General features: G+C 42.0%; 2 long non-coding RNA genes across 3 annotated transcripts; one reads left to right on the forward strand and one right to left on the reverse strand.

The window, feature by feature from the left end:
* Positions 1 to 63: 63 nt before the first annotated feature.
* On the forward strand, positions 64 to 22,702 carry LOC144215161 (uncharacterized). Its single transcript, XR_013330356.1, has 3 exons — positions 64 to 219; positions 21,799 to 21,845; positions 21,954 to 22,702. It is a non-coding gene; the product is annotated as an uncharacterized LOC144215161 (long non-coding RNA).
* On the reverse strand, positions 947 to 2,089 carry LOC144214979 (uncharacterized). Of its 2 annotated transcripts, none has more exons than XR_013330313.1 (3): positions 2,070 to 2,089; positions 1,636 to 1,694; positions 947 to 1,539 (listed from the first exon to the last, which is right to left on the reverse strand). It is a non-coding gene; the product is annotated as an uncharacterized LOC144214979 (long non-coding RNA). The 2 variants fall into 2 exon arrangements; XR_013330314.1 differs by lacking the exon at positions 2,070 to 2,089 and adding an exon at positions 1,802 to 2,062.
* Positions 22,703 to 24,213: the final 1,511 nt, after the last annotated feature.

The following is a 24,213-nucleotide window of genomic DNA, read 5'->3' on the forward strand; positions in this document are numbered from 1 at the left end:
ATCAGTAAATGTTCACGTCATTGATTGGCTGCTTTACTTGCGTGTTATGCACAGGTGCCTCTGATTCGCAAGTTAGCAATATGTATTGCAAACCGTTTGTTGGAGCTTCTGCCAAGCCTTATATCATGGCAAAATAATCCAAAGTAAAGAAATACAGTTCATTTAAGATGCAAACGCTCTCGGAGGATGTGCAAATAGAAGAACAAGTAGTACATTTGGGTGAGAACTGTCTAAAACTGCTACTTGTGTGTGCACACATGGGTGTGTGCGTGCGTGTGGGTGTGTATGCGTGTGCGCGCAATATATGTTGTCCCTTACATAAGTTGACAATAATGACTTTGTCACTCATTGATGTTAGTTAATGATACATAAATCCTCCTAAATATCCCTTAGAAGTGACATTGCAACATGATGATACATGAAGTGAAAGATGATAGAATTGTCCATGTCTATGAATAATCATTATAGAATTAAAACGAAAGAATGAGTCGTAAATGATTATTACAAATGATTGATGATTCAAACTCATGAGGTCAGTGTAGTGTCTAAATTTAATTCATTACAGAGGCAAAATTATCACAAATATTAGTAACAATTGTGGCAAACCACTGTGAGCATTTTTTTATTTGAGCAATTTAGACCATTCATTTAATAGATGAGGGTTTTAATGAAAAGAAAATCAAGAGGACAATAAGTTAGGTAATGAGTTCTATCTTTTTGTAAGCAAAACTTTTCGGCGAAGCAACTTTAAGCTCATGTATCCGTTAAAAGTTTCAATGCTTTACAAGTTATTCTATATGTATTGTTTCTGAAGTGGAATTTCATCTCATTTGGCATAAGAAAGTCTGCATAAATATATGCGCTCTTTTAAAAACACGGCAAAAAAGGACTTTTAGCCTCCGACTACCAATTGATGATGAAAGAAAGAAAGAAGAAGACCACAGAATTGAATTGTAATGAGTGCATTTTATTCAAGAGAAAGTTGAATGCAGGAAGGAAGGAGGCTTGCGTGCACAGTAAGGAAACCGAATCAAGTGTTTGACTATTAGAAAAACAACAACAAAAACAAAAAAAACGTGATTACAAGCAGGAGGAAAACCTCTTGATGGCATCGAAAGATTTCAAAAGGAAACAGAGCATTAACAAGCGGGCTTTCTCATCACTTTCTGTCATCTACGGTGGGACCTCCTGGGGCAGGCGTTGGGGCAGGTGTTGGGGCAGGTGTTGTGGCAGGTGTTGGGGCAGGGTCTGGAGTTACCGTAGGAAATTTATCGGCACTATCGAATGCTTTAAGCCAAACTTGGTCACCCACAACGCTCATGGAAATGCCCACACCTAGATTTAGCTTGAAACCCCTAGAGTCCCCTACGCCCAAACAATCTATGGGCTCTGTAGGGTCTTCGGGACTTGGAGGGGCTGGAGGATCCGGAACAGGGGCTGGAGGATCCGGAACAGGGGCTGGAGGATCCGGAACAGGGGCTGGTTCGTCTTCATCGGGGGTAACGTCCTGTGCCCTAAACCTCGGGAGACCGACGGCCCCTACGTTGGTAGAGTCGAGTTAAAAGACGTTACGTGAGGACCGTGACTTGCTCCCCCTTTGTAAGGGGAACAAAATCCAAGGTTTTCGGGACTTACCGATGAGCAAGATTAATGCCAACGCCTTCAAAAATCCCATTGCGTCTGAACTTTTTCTCCTGGAAGACAGAGGAAAAAAAAGAAGGTTAAACATCAACAAGTCACACTTCAAATTGACATGCTTTCACATTGAAGGGATGCAAAAACAAAACTACTTTTAACATACTCGTGACAATAACAACAAATAACAGGTCAGTCTTCAATTGGAACCCGACATACGACAAACGTTTAGCACTGATCACTGATCTAATTGGACAAAATGTCGGAAACACTGCCAATCTTTTCTGCACTGGCCCTTTTTTTAAAACCCCTTAAAGATATCCAATCTATTGTTCCATTTGAGCTCAGTCGGCATTCCTTCCTTTCAAAGCATCTTGCAAAAAGGACAAAGCTAAATGAATGATTAGTTAGCTTAAGTTTAGTCGGATACTCACCAGACGCTAACCAGGTAGGTTCTATGCTCAATGACAAATCCACCTCAGTCTTTTATACTTTTCCCGCCTGCCCAGAAACAATGACGACGCTTCGGCCTTTGTTTGGCGGCTTTAATTAACGTGCTAGTCATTTCTCACGAAGGTTGTCGTTTGTGTAAAGGGCGGGTCTTGTCAAGCAACATTTCTTCTTCTGTCTTTGCGCTAATTGATCAATTAGGTGAATCATTTTTTGCAGAATTTATTGTCGAACACAATGTGCAAAAAGAAGAATGTTACTTAACCACCAGGACAAACTAAATGAGGCAATGTGAAAAAAAGATCTTTGTCGGGGCTATTTTTCGGCCAAAAAGTTGGAGTGGACCTCTTTTTGAAGGATTTCCAATGACGTTTGGTACAAATGGCCATTCCTGAAGTGACGTTCAGGAAAAAAAATGGCGTGGATTGCCGCATTTGCCCAATCTGGAGGGATGAAAACAGTGCACTTTTCCTTAAGAGACTTCATAAACCAAAATGCTAGATCGCTTAGTCATCCAAAATGTAATTGGCTAATGGCGCTAATCAAAACTCCACCGAAAAGGACTCTTATTTTGTTATTTATTAAATGGGATATCATCACATCTGCCAAGATTCAAAATATTTTCTTTGTTTGGAGTTTGAAGCTTGGTTTCTTCCCGATTTTTTTATTCGAAAGATTCCTCGCTCTTCTTATTTTTCTAAATAACAACAAGAATATATCAAGCTAACCACACAAATCACAGAACTTTTTCACCAACATTTCAACTATGTATTCTTATTTTCAGCCTTTAGTTACAGTTATTATCTGATCTAAAGAATTTCGTCTCACTTTATTTTTAGAAACAAAAACATGTTTATGACATGAGTTCGTTTTCTGAACCACTTTATCCTCTTTTGGGTATAGTTCACATGGAGACAAATGAGGACAAAGAAAGGAAATGTTATTTAATGGTTAACAGGCAAGGCCAAATATTTTGACGTCCCATTTTTGTCAATAACATTTGTTCTGAGCAGACGCCTTGAAATTCCAATGGAAACATGGTTGATACCTGGACTAGACTGATGTTTGCGCCCAGTAACGACAACAACAAATGTTTTTGTTGAAGAAAACATACGCAACAAGAGACAAAAGGACTACACGCCTATATTTTTTAATGAATGCTTTAGATTCAACGCATCACCAAATAATGCAATCGTCAGCGATGACAAAAGAGCTGAGTCATCTAACTGTTATCTTGCTAGAGATACAGCAAATTCCAACAAAGGAAAGACCAAGGACAAGAAATGTCCTCTTTATTGGACAAGTAGGTTACATTTGTCTCCAGTCGTTGGGCTTCATAACAAATAAAGCACCAAGAAAGCTTTCTGGGGAAATATGAAAGAATGTATCAAGGTCGTTTCGGATAAATTAGGGGTCACGGAAGCAGATCATTGATGTCTTGATGTCCCGCCTACCAATTGGCGAAACACGGTTTGGGATGAGAATGCTCTAGAAACGTTACGATCACCCGATGATCATAACTGTGAACGATCACGTGTTTTCCATCGTCATGTTGAACGATAATTTTCTGGTCTTGGCCCAGGCAGATGACCGGAAGGTTAAATGAGGGTTTTTTCGTCGTTAACGGATCATTACTCGTCGTGGTTGGTGCGGTTGGTGCGGTGGTGGGCTTTGGTTGAGATCCCATAGGGCTTGTTATTGTGGGAGGTGCATTCGTTGATGGCTTTGTAGTAGTGGGTGAACTCATAAAGGGGGGTTCGGGTGAGGGGTTCGGCTGGGCTCCGGTTGGGCGAGATTCTGTGGTAGGTAGTGTGCTGAGTGGAATGGTGGATGTTTCAGGAATGGGATTTTGTAGCGGTTCGGGTGTGGGCTTCTCTGTGGTAAATTGTGTGCTGAGTGGAATCGGGGATGTTTCGGCAACGGGGGTCTGCCGGGGAATGCTTGGGAGAGTTTCTGTGGTAGATAGTTCGGCAGTGGGATTTTGCAGTGGTCCGGGTGTGGTAGATAGTGAGCCGAGTGGAATCCAGGGTGTTTCAGGAATGGGATCCCCCAGTGGTCTGGGTGTGGTAGATAGTGAGCCGAGTGGAATCGAGGGTGTTTCAGGAATGGGATCCTGCAGTGGTCTGGGTGTGGACTTCTCTGTGCTTTGTGAGTTTCCGGATGGGTTCCCAATGGTGGGGGGCATTGAAGAGGATGTTTCAGGACTGGGATCATTTGGGATCCCAGTAAAGGCTGTCCCAGAAGTTAGCGTTTCAGTTGATGAGATCCCAGTCTTGGTTGTCCCAGTCGTGGGAGTACTCGAGGAGGATGTTTGGGGAATAGGGTTATTCTGGATAGTAGGGAAAGTTGATGGGGTCCCAGGATTTGTTGGGCCGGTAGAGCGTGTTGGATTGGTGGGTGTACCCAATGATGATGTCTCAGAAAGAGTGTTCCGTTGAGAATCAGTTGCGGGGCCTTCTGTGGTTGATGGGTTCACTGTATTGGGAGCACTTAAAGTGGAAGTTTCAGGGATGGGATTCTGCTGAAGCCCAGTGGAGGCTGTTCTTGGCATATCTGTTTTACGTGCCGGGGGACATATGGCGGTTGTTTGTGGGGTAGGTATAGTTGATGAGGTTTCAGTAATCGGGTCCTGCGGGAACCCAGTGGATTGTGTCCCTGGGGTCTGTGTGTCGGGTCTTCGGGTGGTTTGTGTTAAAAATAATTCAATTGTAGCGGGTGCTCTGGTTGTTGTTGTTTGGGGCATGTGTTTGTCATATGGTTTATAGCCCACAATCCACCATGGTTTTTTTATTCCGTATATCCATTGGCCATGGTATGGGTAGGTACGCTCGCTGAAGATTCCTGTGTCAGCAAAGTAGCCAAAAGTCAGCATTCCACATTGTTATTTTCTGTTTGTGGCATCCAGAGTCAAGTGTTTGCTTTCTTACCAGAGAGCAGAAGCATACCAATCAACACCTTGAGAGCAATCATTCTGGCACAGCAAATCCTGAAAAAAAAGGCAAGGCAATTTTGAATGGACACACATTTCATGGATTTATTTCAAGCATATCTTATTCTTCTTAGGCTTTAAAGGGTGCCAGAGCCTATCCCAGCTGAATTTGGGCTAGGGACGTACTACACCCTAGACCGCTTGCCCGTCACTTGAGGTGTACACATGGAGGTAGGCGACCATTCACAATCGCAATCACACTGAGGACAATTTGTAAAAACTTTTGAAACAGACTAAAAGAGAGCATTTTGATGATATCGTTATTATTATCGAGTGTCCTCTTCAAAGTACAGTATGAATACAATTGGAAGGTCCAGTAAATATATTTCCGCGCTTGAAACACACACACACATACGGAAAGGAACACTGCTCCCTACCGTTAGATGTGGGGGCACTACATTTAGAACCACTGTAAATGTACAAGTTCAACAGGATTCCAAACTGGTTTAAGTCATTTAGTGTTGCAAGATTAACGAGTTCCAGGGATTCGGGTGAGGTAAATCGTTACTTCATTGCTGAGCTTTGTCAGTGGATAGTTCAAAAATAGACAGTGGAAGATGAACCCCTTTTTTAAAATGCTTGATCTTGGAGCCAAAAAGTTTGTTAGCATGAGAAAACTGAAGGAATTTGTACCCTGCCATGGGTGTTCAAAGCCATGCAGGAATCTCACAAAAATGTACAGCAATCAGAAATTGAAAAAACACTGTAACTTGGTTTAAGCAACAAACAAAGTCTGGAGACCACTGGATCGAAAACATTGCGCTAAATGCTAATCTCTAAGATCCTTCAGTCTGATAGTCCACCAACACACGCTGTAAAAGCCAGAATTACCTGACCGGGAGTCTTCAATCTAACGTGAAGTTCCGTCAAGGTTAATTTGCTTGAAAAAGATCAGTTCAACAAAAGTGGAACTCGCTCACCAAGGGTTGTATTTGCCCATATCAAATCCATCAAAAATGACCTCAGCCAAGCAACCTTATAATCATCATCCTATCATCATGTCTTCAGTGGCCCTACAATACCATCCCAAACGAATTTTGAAGCTCCACATTTCCTTCACCCGCCATCCAAAGCCTAAAACTGAAAAAGTCCATCATGGTCGCTTGCTTAATGGAGAAAAGACACCAAGATGGACAAATCACTCACCGGCGCTGAGTGAATCCGGCCGGCGTTGATACCTCGACTTGACTTACTGCCGTTGCGATTCCCATTCTTATATGTCGTCTAGCATTCGCTAAAAAATGATAATAGCGGGACATTTAGTTCTCTTCCGTTGTCATTTACCCACCCTGAGTTCTTTCTGTTCTTTTTGAAGGCATAATAGTTTGGGGATCAGCTGCCCGGCGTAGGTAATTACATTAAACGTTGAGAAACAATGACGTTATTAACAAATAATTGACTTAATGATGCTTTGTCTCTTGAAATTTTTGGGTCATTTGTTGCTGAAAGAGCATGAGAGGTGGAGTAAGTAGATATTGTGACTCATCATTCCTGGCACAAAAGATTGACCGATGAGGAATCTGCAATTTAACTCAGACTGTGCGTCAAGTTGCCGAAAAAAAGGGTGAGTTTCGGTTCTCAGAAAAAAAAGACTGTCAGAATGACAGACAACCAATCACAATCCCAAGAAATGGGATTCAAACCCAAACTGCCTGCACCAAAGTCAAGCAAAAAAACCACTGCACCGTCAGTTGGCCTGCAGTGACCTCAAATGAGGTCATTTATTTTTAAAGAGACATCTTTTAACAATACACAATACTATTTGTTCCCCTAAATATATATTTTTACAAATCAAAAGTGATCATAGTGAATGATTAACTGAAATATATACAGGCATAAATATGGGTAACTGTTCACAAATGTAAATAATCAGATTACAGAGGAATCAATACATATTAAAAAGAACATATCCATAGACACATTTGAAATGAATGTTACAGAACATCAATAAAGTGCAATTCTTGGACGATTTTCCTATGACAATACAAATGCCAAGTGGTTAAGAAAAGGTATAATAAATAATTGTTCAACAAAGCCATAATATATAAATATATATATATATATATATATATATATATATATATATATATATATATATAATATATATATATTATATATATATATATATATAATATATATATTATATATATATATATATATATATATATATATATATATATATATATATATATATATATATATATATATATATATATATATATATATATATATATATATATATATATATATATATATATATATATATATATATATATATATATATATATATATATATATATATATATATATATATATATATATATATATATATATATATATATATATATATATATATATATATATATATATATATATATATATATATATATATATATATATATATATATATATATATATATATATATATATATATATATATATATATATATATATATATATATATATATAACTATAAATCACAATTTCAGGTCTTCATAATTGATATATACATCTTGAAAAAAGTAAATACACATAATAAACCCCCAGCATTGCAATGAACTGCCTTGAGTATGTGCGCAGTGTGGCAAATATGTGTCATAACGTTGCAGAAAACCGCCGACATTGTCAGTAGAAAAAGAAAGTTTTCATTTGTGGATAATTGACATCATTTCTTTTTTTCATATTGGAGGAATTGCCAGAGGAATGCTTTTTATTTTTAGATATTTCTTGTGTATGACATTTGAAGCAATGGTGGTTTTGGCTAGCTGTTTTTACTTATCTATTCATTTATTTTTAATGGACATGTTTCAACCGGAAACCGCTAACAATAACAAAGGTTCCCATCGGATGTTTTATGCTTTGGTCCTGACAACAAATCAAACAACAATAAACTCATATGAGGTGAAAATGCAGCATAAAGCAAACACAAGGGGAGAAAGATGCTTTGTTTTGCTGTCACTAGATACAGTATCTCCACTGGTGACTGCAGTGGCACTGGATACAGTATCGTCACTGGTGACACTGGAAAGTGTGCTGTCGCTGGATACTGTGCTGTCACTTGTAATTGTGCTGTCGCTGAAAAGTGTACTGTCACTCTCCACTGTGGTTACACTGTTCATTGTGCTATCACTGGAAAGTGTATTGTCACTGGAAAGTGTGCTGTCACTGATAATTGTGATTTCACTGGATACTGTGCTGTCACTGGATACTGTGCTGTCACTGGATACTCTGCTATCACTGGAAAGTGTGCTGTCACTGATAATTGTGATTTCACTGGATACTGTGCTGTCACTGGATACTGTGCTGTCACTGGATACTCTGCTATCACTGGATACTGTGCTGTCACTTGTAATTGTACTGTCGCTGGATAATGTCCTGTCACTTGTAATTGTGCTGTCGCTGAATAGTGTACTGTCACTCGCCACTGTGGTTACACTGTTCAATGTGCTATCACTGGAAAGTGTGCCGCCACTGGTAATTGTGCTGTCACTGGATCCTGTACTGACACTTGTAATTGTGCTGTCGCTGAATAGTGTACTGTCACTCGCTACTGTGGTTACACTGTTACTTGTGCTATCACTGGAAAGTGTGCGGTCACTGATAATTGTACTGTCACTCACCACTGTGGTTACACTGTTTGTTGTGCTATCACTGGAGAGTGTGCTGTCGCTGAAAAACGTACTGTCACTCTCCACTGTGGTTACACTGTTCATTGTGCTATCACTGGAAAGTGTGTTGTCACTGGTAAATGTGGCCTCGCCGGTACTTGTGCTGTCGCTGGATACTGTGCTGCCACCCGCTACTGTGGTTACACTGTTCATTGTGCTATCACTGGAAAGTGTGCTGTCACTGGATAATGTGCTTTCACTGGATAATGTGCTGTCACTGGATACTGTGCTGTCACTTGTAAATGTGCTGTCGCTGAATAGTGTACTGTCACTCGCCACTGTGGTTACACTGTTCAATGTGCTATCACTGGAAAGTGTGCTTCCACTGGTAATTGTGCTGTCACTGGATCCTGTACTGACACTTGTAATTGTGCTGTCGCTGAATAGTGTACTGTCACTCGCTACTGTGGTTACACTGTTCATTGTGCTATCACTGGAAAGTGTGCTGTCACTGATAATTGTACTGTCACTCACCACTGTGGTTACACTGTTTGTTGTGCTATCACTGGAGAGTGTGCTGTCGCTGGTAATTGTACTGTCACTGAAAAGTGTGCTGTCGCTGGTAATTGTAACGCCACTGGATACTGTGCTGTCACTGGATACTGTGCTGTCACTGATAATTGTACTGTCACTCACTACTGTGGTTACACTGTCTTTTGTGCTATCACTGGATACTGTGCTGCCACTTGATAATGTGCTGTCACTGGATACTGTGCTATCACTGGATACTGTGCTGTCACTTGTAATTGTACTGTCGCTGGATAATGTGCTGTCACTCGCCACTGTGGTTACACTGTTCAATGTGCTATCACTGGAAAGTGTGCTTCCACTGGTAATTGTGCTGTCACTGAATCCTGTACTGACACTTGTAATAGTGCTGTCGCTGACTAGTGTACTGTCACTTGCTACTGTGGTTACACTGTTACTTGTGCTATCACTGGAAAGTGTGCTGTCACTGATAATTGTATTGTCACTCACCACTGTGGTTACACTGTTTGTTGTGCTATCACTGGAGAGTGTGCTGTCGCTGGTAATTGTACTGTCACTGAAAAGTGTGCTGTCGCTGGTAATTGTAACTCCACTGGATACTGTGCTGTCACTGGATACTGTGCTGTCACTGGATACTGTGCTGTCACTGATAATTGTACTGTCACTCACTACTGTGGTTACACTGTCTGTTGTGCTATCACTGGATACTGTGCTGCCACTGGATAATGTGCTGTCACTGGATACTGTGCTATCACTGGATACTGTGCTATCACTGGATACTGTGCTGTCACTTGTAATTGTACTGTCGCTGGATAATGTGCTGTCACTCGCCACTGTGGTTACACTGTTCAATGTGCTATCACTGGAAAGTGTGCGGCCACTGGTAATTGTGCTGTCACTGGATCCTGTACTGACACTTTTAATTGTGCTGTCGCTGACTAGTGTACTGTCACTTGCTACTGTGGTTACACTGTTACTTGTGCTATCACTGGAAAGTGTGCTGTCACTGATAATTGTACTGTCACTCACCACTGTGGTTACACTGTTTGTTGTGCTATCACTGGAGAGTGTGCTGTCGCTGAAAAGTGTACTGTCACTCTCCACTGTGGTTACACTGTTCATTGTGCTATCACTGGAAAGTGTGTTGTCACTGGTAAATGTGGCCTCGCCGGTACTTGTGCTGTCGCTGGATACTGTGCTGACACCCGCTACTGTGGTCACACTGTTCATTGTGCTATCACTGGAAAGTGTGCTGTCACTGGATAATGTGCTTTCACTGGATGATGTGCTGTCACTGGATACTGTGCTATCACTGGATACTGTGCTGTCACTTGTAATTGTACTGTCGCTGGATAATGTGCTGTCACTTATAAATGTGCTGTCGCTGAATAGTGTACTGTCACTCGCCACTGTGGTTACACTGTTCAATGTGCTATCACTGGAAAGTGTGCTTCCACTGGTAATTGTGCTGTCACTGGATCCTGTACTGACACTTGCAATTGTGCTGTCGCCAAATGGTGTACTGTCACTCGCTACTGTGGTTACACTGTTCATTGTGCTATCACTGGAAAGTGTGCTGTCACTGGATAATGTGCTTTCACTGGATGATGTGCTGTCACTGGATACTGTGCTATCACTGGATACTGTGCTGTCACTTGTAATTGTACTGTCGCTGGATAATGTGCTGTCACTTATAAATGTGCTGTCGCTGAATAGTGTACTGTCACTCCCCACTGTGGTTACACTGTTCAATGTGCTATCACTGGAAAGTGTGCTTCCACTGGTAATTGTGCTGTCACTGGATCCTGTACCGACACTTGTAATTGTGCTGTCGCTGAATAGTGTACTGTCACTCGCTACTGTGGTTACACTGTTCATTGTGCTATCACTTGTAAGTGTGGTGTCACTGATAATTGTACTGTCACTCACCACTGTGGTTACACTGTTTGTTGTGCTATCACTGGAGAGTGTGCTGTCGCTGGTAATTGTTCTGTCACTGAAAAGTGTGCTGTCGCTGGTAATTGTAATGTCACTGGATACTGTGCTGTCACTGATAATTGTACTGTCACTCACTACCGTGGTTACACTGTCTGTTGTGCTATCACTGGAAAGTGTGCTGTCGCTGGTAATTGTGCTGTCATTGGATACTGTGCTGTCACTGGATAATGTGCTGTCACTGGATACTGTGCTATCACTGGATACTGTGCTGTCACTTGTAATTGTACTGTCGCTGGATAATGTGCTGTCACTTGTAAATGTGCTGTCGCTGAATAGTGTACTGTCACTCGCCACTGTGGTTACACTGTTCAATGTGCTATCACTGGAATGTGTGCTTCCACTGGTAATTGTGCTGTCACTGGATCCTGTACTGACACTTGTAATTGTGCTTTCGCTGAATAGTGTACTGTCACTCGCTACTGTGGTTACACTGTTCATTGTGCTATCACTGGAAAGTGTGCTGTCACTGATAATTGTACTGTCACTCACCACTGTGGTTACACTGTTTGTTGTGCTATCACTGGAGAGTGTGCTGTCGCTGGTAATTGTTCTGTCACTGAAAAGTGTGCTGTCGCTGGTAATTGTAATGTCACTGGATACTGTGCTGTCACTGATAATTGTACTGTCACTCACTACCGTGGTTACACTGTCTGTTGTGCTATCACTGGAAAGTGTGCTGTCGCTGGTAATTGTGCTGTCACTGGATACTGTGCTGTCACTGGATAATGTGCTGTCACTGGATACTGTGCTATCACTGGATACTGTGCTGTCACTTGTAATTGTACTGTCGCTGGATAATGTGCTGTCACTTGTAAATGTGCTGTCGCTGAATAGTGTACTGTCACTCGCCACTGTGGTTACACTGTTCAATGTGCTATCACTGGAAAGTGTGCTTCCACTGGTAATTGTGCTGTCACTGGATCCTGTACTGACACTTGCAATTGTGCTGTCGCCAAATGGTGTACTGTCACTCGCTACTGTGGTTACACTGTTCATTGTGCTATCACTGGAAAGTGTGCTGTCACTGGATAATGTGCTTTCACTGGATGATGTGCTGTCACTGGATACTGTGCTATCACTGGATACTGTGCTGTCACTTGTAATTGTACTGTCGCTGGATAATGTGCTGTCACTTATAAATGTGCTGTCGCTGAATAGTGTACTGTCACTCCCCACTGTGGTTACACTGTTCAATGTGCTATCACTGGAAAGTGTGCTTCCACTGGTAATTGTGCTGTCACTGGATCCTGTACTGACACTTGTAATTGTGCTGTCGCTGAATAGTGTACTGTCACTCGCTACTGTGGTTACACTGTTCATTGTGCTATCACTTGTAAGTGTGGTGTCACTGATAATTGTACTGTCACTCACCACTGTGGTTACACTGTTTGTTGTGCTATCACTGGAGAGTGTGCTGTCGCTGGTAATTGTTCTGTCACTGAAAAGTGTGCTGTCGCTGGTAATTGTAATGTCACTGGATACTGTGCTGTCACTGATAATTGTACTGTCACTCACTACCGTGGTTACACTGTCTGTTGTGCTATCACTGGAAAGTGTGCTGTCGCTGGTAATTGTGCTGTCATTGGATACTGTGCTGTCACTGGATAATGTGCTGTCACTGGATACTGTGCTATCACTGGATACTGTGCTGTCACTTGTAATTGTACTGTCGCTGGATAATGTGCTGTCACTTGTAAATGTGCTGTCGCTGAATAGTGTACTGTCACTCGCCACTGTGGTTACACTGTTCAATGTGCTATCACTGGAATGTGTGCTTCCACTGGTAATTGTGCTGTCACTGGATCCTGTACTGACACTTGTAATTGTGCTTTCGCTGAATAGTGTACTGTCACTCGCTACTGTGGTTACACTGTTCATTGTGCTATCACTGGAAAGTGTGCTGTCACTGATAATTGTACTGTCACTCACCACTGTGGTTACACTGTTTGTTGTGCTATCACTGGAGAGTGTGCTGTCGCTGGTAATTGTTCTGTCACTGAAAAGTGTGCTGTCGCTGGTAATTGTAATGTCACTGGATACTGTGCTGTCACTGATAATTGTACTGTCACTCACTACCGTGGTTACACTGTCTGTTGTGCTATCACTGGAAAGTGTGCTGTCGCTGGTAATTGTGCTGTCACTGGATACTGTGCTGTCACTGGATAATATGCTGTCACTGGATACTGTGCTATCACTGGATACTGTGCTGTCACTTGTAATTGTACTGTCGCTGGATAATGTGCTGTCACTTGTAAATGTGCTGTCGCTGAATAGTGTACTGTCACTCGCCACTGTGGTTACACTGTTCAATGTGCTATCACTGGAAAGTGTGCTTCCACTGGTAATTGTGCTGTCACTGGATCCTGTACTGACACTTGTAATTGTGCTGTCGCTGAATAGTGTACTGTCACTCGCTACTGTGGTTACACTGTTCATTGTGCTATCACTGGAAAGTGTGCTGTCACTGATAATTGTACTGTCACTCACCACTGTGGTTACACTGTTTGTTGTGCTATCACTGGAGAGTGTGCTGTCGCTGGTAATTGTACTGTCACTGAAAAGTGTGCTGTCGCTGGTAATTGTAACGTCAGTGGATACTGTGCTGTCACTGATAATTGTACTCTCACTCACTACTGTGGTTACACTGTCCGTTGTGCTATCACTGGAAAGTGTGCTGTCGCTGGTAATTGTGCTGTCACTGGATACTGTGCTGTCATTGGATAATGTGCTGTCACTGGATAATGTGCTGTCACTGGATACTGTGCTGTCACTGATAATTGTACTGTCACTCACTGCCGTGGTTACACTGTCTGTTGTGCTATCACTGGAAAGTGTGCTGTCGCTGGTAATTGTAAAGTCACTGGATACTGTGCTGTCACTGATAATTGTACTGTCACTCACTACTGTGGTTACACTGTCCGTTGTGCTATCACTGGAAAGTGTGCTTTCGCTGGTAATTGTGCTGTCACTGGATACTGTGCTGTCACTGGATACTGTGCTGTCACTGGATACTGTGCTGTCACTGGATAATGTGCTGTCACTGGATACAGTGCTATCACTGGATACTGTGCTGTCACTTGTAATTGTACTGTCGCTGGATAATGTGCTGTCCCTGGATACTGTGCTGTCACTGGATACTGTGCTGTCACTGGATACTGTGCTGTCACTTGTAATTGTACTGTCGCTGGATAATGTGCTGTCACTTGTAAATGTGCTGTCGCTGAATAGTGTACTGTCACTCGCCACTGTGGTTACACTGTTCAATGTGCTATCACTGGAAAGTGTGCTGTCACTGGTAATTGTGCTGTCACTGGATCCTGTACTGACACTTGTAATTGTGCTGTCGCTGAATAGTGTACTGTCACTCGCTACTGTGGTTACACTGTTCATTGTGCTATCACTGGAAAGTGTGGTGTCACTGATAATTGTACTGTCACTCACCACTGTGGTTACACTGTTTGTTGTGCTATCACTGGAGAGTGTGCTGTCGCTGGTAATTGTTCTGTCACTGAAAAGTGTGCTGTCGCTGGTAATTGTAATGTCACTGGATACTGTGCTGTCACTGATAATTGTACTGTCACTCACTACCGTGGTTACACTGTCTGTTGTGCTATCACTGGAAAGTGTGCTGTCGCTGGTAATTGTGCTATCACTGGATACTGTGCTGTCACTGGATAATGTGCTGTCACTGGATACTGTGCTATCACTGGATACTGTGCTGTCACTTGTAATTGTACTGTCGCTGGATAATGTGCTGTCACTTGTAAATGTGCTGTCGCTGAATAGTGTACTGTCAATCGCCACTGTGGTTACACTGTTCAATGTGCTATCACTGGAAAGTGTGCTTCCACTGGTAATTGTGCTGTCACTGGATCCTGTACTGAGACTTGTAATTGTGCTGTCGCTGAATAGTGTACTGTCACTCGCTACTGTGGTTACACTGTTCATTGTGCTATCACTGGAAAGTGTGCTGTCACTGATAATTGTACTGTCACTCACCACTGTGGTTACACTGTTTGTTGTGCTATCACTGGAGAGTGTGCTGTCGCTGGTAATTGTATTGTCACTGAAAAGTGTGCTGTCGCTGGTAACTGTAACGTCACTGGAAAGTGTGCTGCCACTGATAATTGTACTGTCACTCACTACTGTGGTTACACTGTCCGTTGTGCTATCACTGGAAAGTGTGCTGTCGCTGGTAATTGTGCTGTCACTGGATACTGTGCTGTCATTGGATAATGTGCTGTCACTGGATAATGTGCTGTCACTGGATACTGTGCTGTCACTGATAATTGTACTGTCACTCACTACTGTGGTTACACTGTCCGTTGTGCTATCACTGGAAAGTGTGCTGTCGCTGGTAATTGTGCTGTCACTGGATACTGTGCTGTGACTGGATAATGTGCTGTCACTTGTAAATGTGCTGTCGCTGAATAGTGTACTGTCACTCGCCACTGTGGTTACACTGTTCAATGTGCTATCACTGGAAAGTGTGCTTCCACTGGTAATTGTGCTGTCACTGGATCCTGTACTGACACTTGTAATTGTGCTGTCGCTGACTAGTGTACTGTCACTCGCTACTGTGGTTACACTGTTCATTGTGCTATCACTGGAAAGTGTGGTGTCACTGATATTTGTACTGTCACTCACCACTGTGGTTACACTGTTTGTTGTGCTATCACTGGAGAGTGTGTTGTCGCTGGTAATTGTACTCTCACTCACCACTGTGGATACACTGTTTGTTGTGCTATCACTGGACAGTGTGCTGTCGCTAGTAATTGTACTGCCACTGAAAAGTGTGCTGTCACTGGTAATTGTAACGTCACTGGATACTGTGCTGTCACTGATAATTGTACTGTCACTCACTACTGTGGTTACACTGTACGTTGAGCTATCACTGGAAAGTGTGCTGTCGCTGGTAAATGTGCTGACACTGGATACTGTGCTGTCACTGGATACTGTGCTGTCACTGGATACTGTGCTATCACTGGATATTGTGCTGTCACTTGTAATTGTACTGTCACTGGATAATGTGCTATCACTGGAAAGTGTGCTGTCACTGATAATTGTACTGTCACTTACCACTGTGGTTACACTGTTTGTTGTGCTATCACTGGACAGTGTGCTGTCGCTGGTAATTGTACTGTCACTGAAAAGTGTGCTGTCGCTGGTAATTGTAACGTCACTGGATACTGTGCTGTCACTGATAATTGTACTGTCACTCACGACTGTGGTTACACTGTCCGTTGTGCTATCACTGGAAAGTGTGCTGTCGCTGGTAATTGTGCTGTCACTGGATACTGTGCTGTCATTGGATAATGTGCTGTCACTGGATAATGTGCTGTCACTGGATACTGTGCTGTCACTGATAATTGTACTGTCACTCACTACTGTGGTTACACTGTCCGTTGTGCTATCACTGGAAAGTGTGCTGTCGCTGGTAATTGTGCTGTCACTGGATACTGTGCTGTGACTGGATAATGTGCTGTCACTGGATACTGTGCTATCACTGGATACTGTGCTGTCACTTGTAATTGTACTGTCGCTGGAAAATGTGCTGTCACTTGTAACATTGCTGTCGCTGAATAGTGTACTGTCACTCGCCACTGTGGTTACACTGTTCAATGTGCTATCACTGGAAAGTGAGCTTCCACTGGTAATTGTGCTGTCACTGGATCCTGTACTGACACTTGTAATTGTGCTGTCGCTGACTAGTGTACTGTCACTCGCTACTGTGGTTACACTGTTCATTGTGCTATCACTGGAAAGTGTGGTGTCACTGATATTTGTACTGTCACTCACCACTGTGGTTACACTGTTTGTTGTGCTATCACTGGAGAGTGTGTTGTCGCTGGTAATTGTACTCTCACTCACCACTGTGGATACACTGTTTGTTGTGCTATCACTGGACAGTGTGCTGTCGCTAGTAATTGTACTGCCACTGAAAAGTGTGCTGTCACTGGTAATTGTAACGTCACTGGATACTGTGCTGTCACTGATAATTGTACTGTCACTCACTACTGTGGTTACACTGTCCGTTGAGCTATCACTGGAAAGTGTGCTGTCGCTGGTAAATGTGCTGACACTGGATACTGTGCTGTCACTGGATACTGTGCTGTCACTGGATACTGTGCTATCACTGGATATTGTGCTGTCACTTGTAATTGTACTGTCACTGGATAATGTGCTATCACTGGAAAGTGTGCTGTCACTGATAATTGTACTGTCACTTACCACTGTGGTTACACTGTTTGTTGTGCTATCACTGGACAGTGTGCTGTCGCTGGTAATTGTACTGTCACTGAAAAGTGTGCTGTCGCTGGTAATTGTAACGTCACTGGATACTGTGCTGTCACTGATAATTGTACTGTCACTCACGACTGTGGTTACACTGTCCGTTGTGCTATCACTGGAAAGTGTGCTGTCGCTGGTAATTGTGCTGTCACTGGATACTGTGCTGTCACTGGATAATGTGCTGTCACTGGATACTGTGCTATCACTGGATACTGTGCTGTCACTTGTAATTGTACTGTCGCTGGATAATGTGCTGTCACTTGTAAATGTGCTGTCGCTGAAGAGTGTACTCTCACTCGCCACTGTGGTTACACTGTTAGTTGTGCTATCGCTGGAAAGTGTGCTGTCACTAGTAATTGTGCTGTCACTGGATACTGTATTGTCACTTGTAATTGTGCTGTCGCTGGTAATTGTACTGTCACTCGCTACTGTGGTTACACTGTTCGTTGTGCTATCACTGGAGAGTGTGCTGTCACTGGCAATTGTACTGTCACTGAATATTGTGCTGTTACTAGATACTGTACTGTCACTTGTAATTGTACTGTCGCTGAATGGTGTACTGTCACTGAATGGTGTACTGTCACTTGAAAGTGTGCTGTCGCTAAATAGTGTACTGTCAGTCACCACTGTGGTTACAATGTTCGTTGTGCTATCACTAGAGAGTGTGCTTTCACTTGTAATTGTACTGTTGCTGGATAATGTGTTGTCACTGGATACTGTGCTGTCACTGGATACTGTGCTGTCACTGGATACTGTGCTGTCACTGGATACTGTGCTGTCGCTTGTAATTGTACTGTCGCTGGATAATGTGAAATCACTGGAGGCTGTGCTGTCATTGGATACTGTGTTGTCACTGGATACTGTGCTGTCACTGGACACCGTGCTGTCACTGGATATTGTGCTGTCACTGGATACTGTGCTGTCGCTTGTAATTGTACTGTCGCTGGATAATGTGGCATCAATGGATGCTGTGCTGTCACTGGACACTGTGATCTCACTGGATACTGTGCTGTCACTGGATAATGTGATGTCACTGGATACTGTGATGTTGCTTGTAATTGTACTGTCGCTGGATAATGTGGCATCACTGGATGCTGTGCTGTCACTGGTTACTGTGCCGCCACTGGATACTGTGCTGTCACTGGATACTGTGCTGTCGCTTGTAATTGTACTGTCACTGGATAATGTGGCATCACTGGATGCTGTGCTGTCACTGGACACTGTGATCTCACTGGATACTGTGCTGTCACTGGATAATGTGATGTCACTGGATACTGTGATGTCACTGGATAATGTGATGTCACTGGATACTGTGGTGTCGCTTGTAATTGTACTGTCGCTGGATAATGTGGCGTCACTGGATGCTGTGCTGTCACTGGTTACTGTGCTGTCACTGGATACTGTGTTGCCACTGGATACTGTGCTGTCACTGGACACCGTGCTGTCACTGGATATTGTGCTGTCACTGGATACTGTGCTGTCGCTTGTAATTGTACTGTCACTGGATAATGTGGCATCACTGGATGCTGTGCTGTCACTGGACTCTGTGATCTCACTGGATACTGTGCTGTCACTGGATAATGTGATGTCACTGGATACATTGATGTCGCTTGTAATTGTACTGTCGCTGGATAATGTGGCGTCTTTGGATGCTGTGCTGTCACTGGATACTGTGTTTTCACTGGATACTGTGCTGTCACTGGACACCGTGCTGTCACTGGATATTGTGCTGTCACTGGATACTGTGCTGTCGCTTGTAATTGTACTGTCGCTGGATAATGTGGCGTCACTGGATGCTGTGCTGTCACTGGACACTGTGATCTCACTTGATACTGTGCTGTCACTGGATAATGTGATGTCACTGGATACTGTGATGTCGCTTGTAATTGTACTGTCGCTGGATAATGTGGCGTCACTGGATGCTGTGCTGTCACTGGTTACTGTGCTGTCACTGGATATTGTGCTGTCACTAGACATGTTGCTGTCGCTGGTTTTGGTGATGTCGCTTGTTATTGTGCTATCACTGGCTATTGTGGTTACACTGTCTATTGTGCTATCACTGGCAATTGTGATGTCGCTGGATACGGTGCTGTCACTGGCTACTGTGGTGACACTGTTTGTTGTGCTATCACTGGGAAGTGTGCTGTCACTCTTAGAGTCATATGCATCTGAGCAAGGGGGACCTTCTTCACAGAAGGAATCATGTGTATGTGGACAAGGGAGTTCTTCTTCATGTGTGGACTCATTTGTATGTGAGTCAGGGGGATCTTCTTCACACGAGGAATCATGTGTATGTGTGCAAGGTGGATCTTCTTCACTGGGGGAGTCAGGTGTATGTGAGTCAGGGGGATCTTCTTCACACGAGGAATCATGTGTATGTGTGCAAGGTGGATCTTCTTCACTGGGGGAGTCAGGTGTATGTGAGTCAGGGGGATCTTCTTCACACGAGGAATCATGTGTATGTGCGCAAGGGGGATCTTCTTCACCAAATGCATGCCCTTGCAGGCTAAGCAGATATTCGTCATTTGTTGATTCAGAAAACATTCTCCGGGTTGGTAGGCAAATGATTCCTGTGCCAGGGATTATATACAACATTGTTACATGATGACCTGTCATATGTATATTGGGTATATTGTAATTACTGACCAACAAGCAGAAGGAAAAAAGTGAATATCTTCAAAAGCATCATTTTGGAAGACGATGTTCTGCAAGACAAATAACAAAATGATAATGAAATAAAAGTTCTGTCATTGTCTCAAACTGGGCTAACAGTTGTCTACCATTTTTTGGGCCATAAAAAACTTGCATAAAACTTAATTGTTCCTGCCATTGCTCGCTCAGGGGCGCCACCATCTTACCGTAGTTAAACGTCCTCTGATTGGCCAGACACCAGTAGCCTGGATACATGTGAGCATGTAGCAAACACCCTGTTGGAATGTGCAAAATATAGCAGGCGATCCGCCAATATCAAAAATATTTTTTTTGTAATATTTATAGTACTTTTTTTTAAATCTTAGCAATATTACAATATTTAACTTTATTTACATAATATTGCACAATTTTATGTGACGTGACGACTATTAAATGTACCCTAGCAACCAGAAGAAAGGCGGAGTAAACATGCCTGTTTTTGTTACCTATGAGGGGTGTGGCACATAACCTTCACTACGTAACCAAGCCAATTTAAAAAGCTTTTTTTTCACACAATGTTTTAGTTAAGCAATGCATAGTCATTAACTTTTTGGTCGCGCCTTGATGATGCATCGTTACTTGGGTTAGCGCTATGCACCCTTTTCCATTCGCCTCCTCATATTTTGGCGCTGTTGAATTTGGCCTTTTCACGTTGCCAATTGATCATTACTGATCAATTGCATGCGAGAAGAAGCCCTTGTTCACATAAGATTTTTCTTTACCTGGATTTTATTGCAGTCCTCACTGAGAATCCTCCCGCCCGAGTCTGTCCTGGTTTTCCCACGGCACAAAAGGAGTCTGCCATGAATAAAGGCAGAATTTAATGAACGGGGAACTCCCTATTCCCATCACAGGTTTACAAATTGTAACATTCTCAGTAGTCATTTAAACATTTTTAGTGTCCCATCAGCCTATTGTGCATGTCTTGCGAATGTGAGTGGAAACCAAAGTATCCCGAAGAAAACCCACGCAGCCCCAAGAAGAACATACAAACTGACCGCAGAGCTGCAAGGCTGACGTGCTAACCACTCAACCCACCAAACTGCGATTATTTAGATCAAACATTCATTCATTTTCATTCATTCATGCAATTTAAAGTCCTCAGCCTGACTTGGAAGGAAACCGGAGTACCCGGGAAAATCCCACTCAAGACTGGGGAGAACATGCAAAATCCCCATAGTGAGGACGGACCTGGGATCGAACCCCGAACCCCAGAATTGCGAGGCTGACACATGACCACCTAACAAAAGACTGAAATTCCCACATTGCATAGTTTTGACCTTTAAACTAACTATTTTTATGACGAGCTCAATTTAATATTCAAGCTGAAAAGTATAATAAAATGTAAGTTTGTGATAGCAAAATTCAACAATACGTTCATCATCCTTTCACTGTGAATTAAAACCTGTGTTCTAATAATAAATGTGCAATCTCTGCAAACCAAGATGACTGATAGCAAATGTAAAATAAAAAGGATTAAAATCCAACACTTCTTCATTAGTACTGAGATATATTTTTGTGAATTTGTAGCTAAATACTTTAATATAAAAAAAGGAACTGACCTGTCTGTTTCTTGCTGGTTTGTAGATGTCTGGATGAAAAAGCCTTTTGACGATGGCGATGGAAGATGACGGGTAAATTCCCTTACCTGGACTGTACAGATTGTCTTTACTTGTGTGTTAGTTGTAAAACACGTTGCTTTATAATAACGGCTGAATGTTTGTGACACTTTTTGACCACAGAATATTGACCCACCCAAGAGAGTCATCAAGTCAGCTAATTGTTCCAATTGACATCATTCATTATTAAATGGCCTCTTCAAAATGCCACACAATTACTTTTTCATTGAATCATACATAAGATCCAACGACTCCATTCTGTTATATATATATATATATATTTAGTTTTGAAATTTCAGATTAAGTTTAAAGGACATTGAGCCATGCAAAAACAAGGATTTTTTTTCATTTGCTAACAAAAATATTTGCAAATAAACCAACGTCTTATTTAACGTGCTTATTTCTGTTTACTATACCAAAGTTTTTTGCTACTTTCAGATTTGCACTAAAAGAAATATCCAATATTCCAGGACTATTGTCAGAATAATACAAAAAGTCTACTTGTTCAAGAAGCCTCCTCATAATAATAATGATTACAATCGTCATAGTAGTAATACAATGGATTTACACAACACTACTTTCAACATGAATGGGCAACCAATAGATGCTGTCGCTGGCAATTGTACTGTAACTGGATACGTTGATGTCGCTTGTAAAAGTGCTATTGCGCAGTGTACTCTTCAACAGTTAATTATGGGATCCCTTTCAAGTGTGGTGTCTATTCTAATTGTACTAGAATTGGGCTTTCACTGGATTGTTACTGTATTGTCACTGCTTATTATCCTATCACTTGATATTGTGATGTCAGTTGTAGTTGTGGTCATGATTTTAAAGTGTACTCTCATTTTTATCATCACTAATATCAGTGGACACTGTCCTTCGTTTGTTACAGTTATTTCATGGCTGTGATTGGCACTGGCACTCACACTGGCACTGGTGAACATGACTTCAATGATTTGTGTGTTTTCTTGGTTGGACTAGAGTATGTGAGTCAGGCATATTTTCTTGATGTTTTTTTGAGTTGTGGTTCCGTGAGTAATTGTGTTGTTGCTGATTGGATGCAATTTTCCATTAAATGGTCCAATTGAATGCTTCCCACAGAATCATTCCTTTCTTTCGCTTACGTTATTTATGCCTTTGTTTCATTCTTGACGAGTTCCTTTCCCTTCGCTGCTTTGCCCATTTGTATCTATTGACGCTGCTTTTGTTGCTATTTACGGTTTGTTATTTCTTCCCACGGCTTGTTATTTTTGTCTGCCCATAATTTGCCTTTTGTTCTTTGGATTTACAGTATTCCTCACTTTGTTTTTGCGTTCTGAATAAAGCTTTAGGATTTTCCGCGCGTAATATTACGACAGTTTCCCGCAATATTTCTCATATCATCGAAACTGGCCAATTTGAAAAAAGCCGATTGTGCATTGTGAGCATTACAGATTCCCCACAACGGAGTTGAGTGATGTCCATAATTGCAGTCTCGATTCAACACACCCACATCCTAAATTCAATGACTTAGGTTGTCCTGCGGCTAAGATTGGACCAATTAGTACCCACATTCTGCTGGTCGTACGCAATAGGCTCGCTGATACCATCACTTTTGTCATGATGCACGTCAGAATGAATGAGACAACTCATGGCGTGACTTCAATGACCTGTTCAACAACCCTAAAGACTGAAAAGTATTTTTTATTAATAGGTACCAGTATGAGTAGTCCACATGATTCTTTTGTCCCTGACAGCTCAACCACTGGCTATGTTAGGGATTGGTTTTGTTATGTGTTTTTTTTCCCGTGTGACATGTCCACGTGACCGGACGTTTGGTCGCCAGACGTTTGGTCGCCGGTCAAATGTACTTAGATATTAAACAGTACTTAGATATTAAACTCTTTCTCATGAATATAATTTTGAGAGCTGGCTTCAACAGTACTTAGAAATTAAACAGTACTTAGATATTAAACAGTACTTAGATATTAAACAGTACTTAGATCTGAAACAGTACTTAGATCTGAAACAGTACTTAGATATTAAACAGTACTTAGATATTAAACTCTCTCTCTCTTAGATATTAAACTCTGAATTTCAATGTTCCTGTCAAAACCTGTTTGGTTTCATACCTACAGCTTTTGAGCTCCATCTTATGGATAAATTTAGGCATTAAAAGTCATGAGCAGCTGTGATTATCTATGTACGTATGTTTATCTCTATTGTGTGAGAATTATATTTTTTGTTGTGAGAAGGGCTTATAGTAAAATCCCCCCTCTCAAAAACATACAACATAATAAGTACACTATGACAAAGGTCGTTGCATTATCGCAACACACTTATTGATCTTTAGCTCTTCATTTATTTTGACAATTTTGTACATAGTATTTGTGACATTCCCATA

This window comes from Stigmatopora nigra, chromosome 21 (genome assembly GCF_051989575.1).
Source record: "Stigmatopora nigra isolate UIUO_SnigA chromosome 21, RoL_Snig_1.1, whole genome shotgun sequence".
In the NCBI taxonomy this organism is placed as follows: Eukaryota; Metazoa; Chordata; class Actinopteri; order Syngnathiformes; family Syngnathidae; genus Stigmatopora; species Stigmatopora nigra.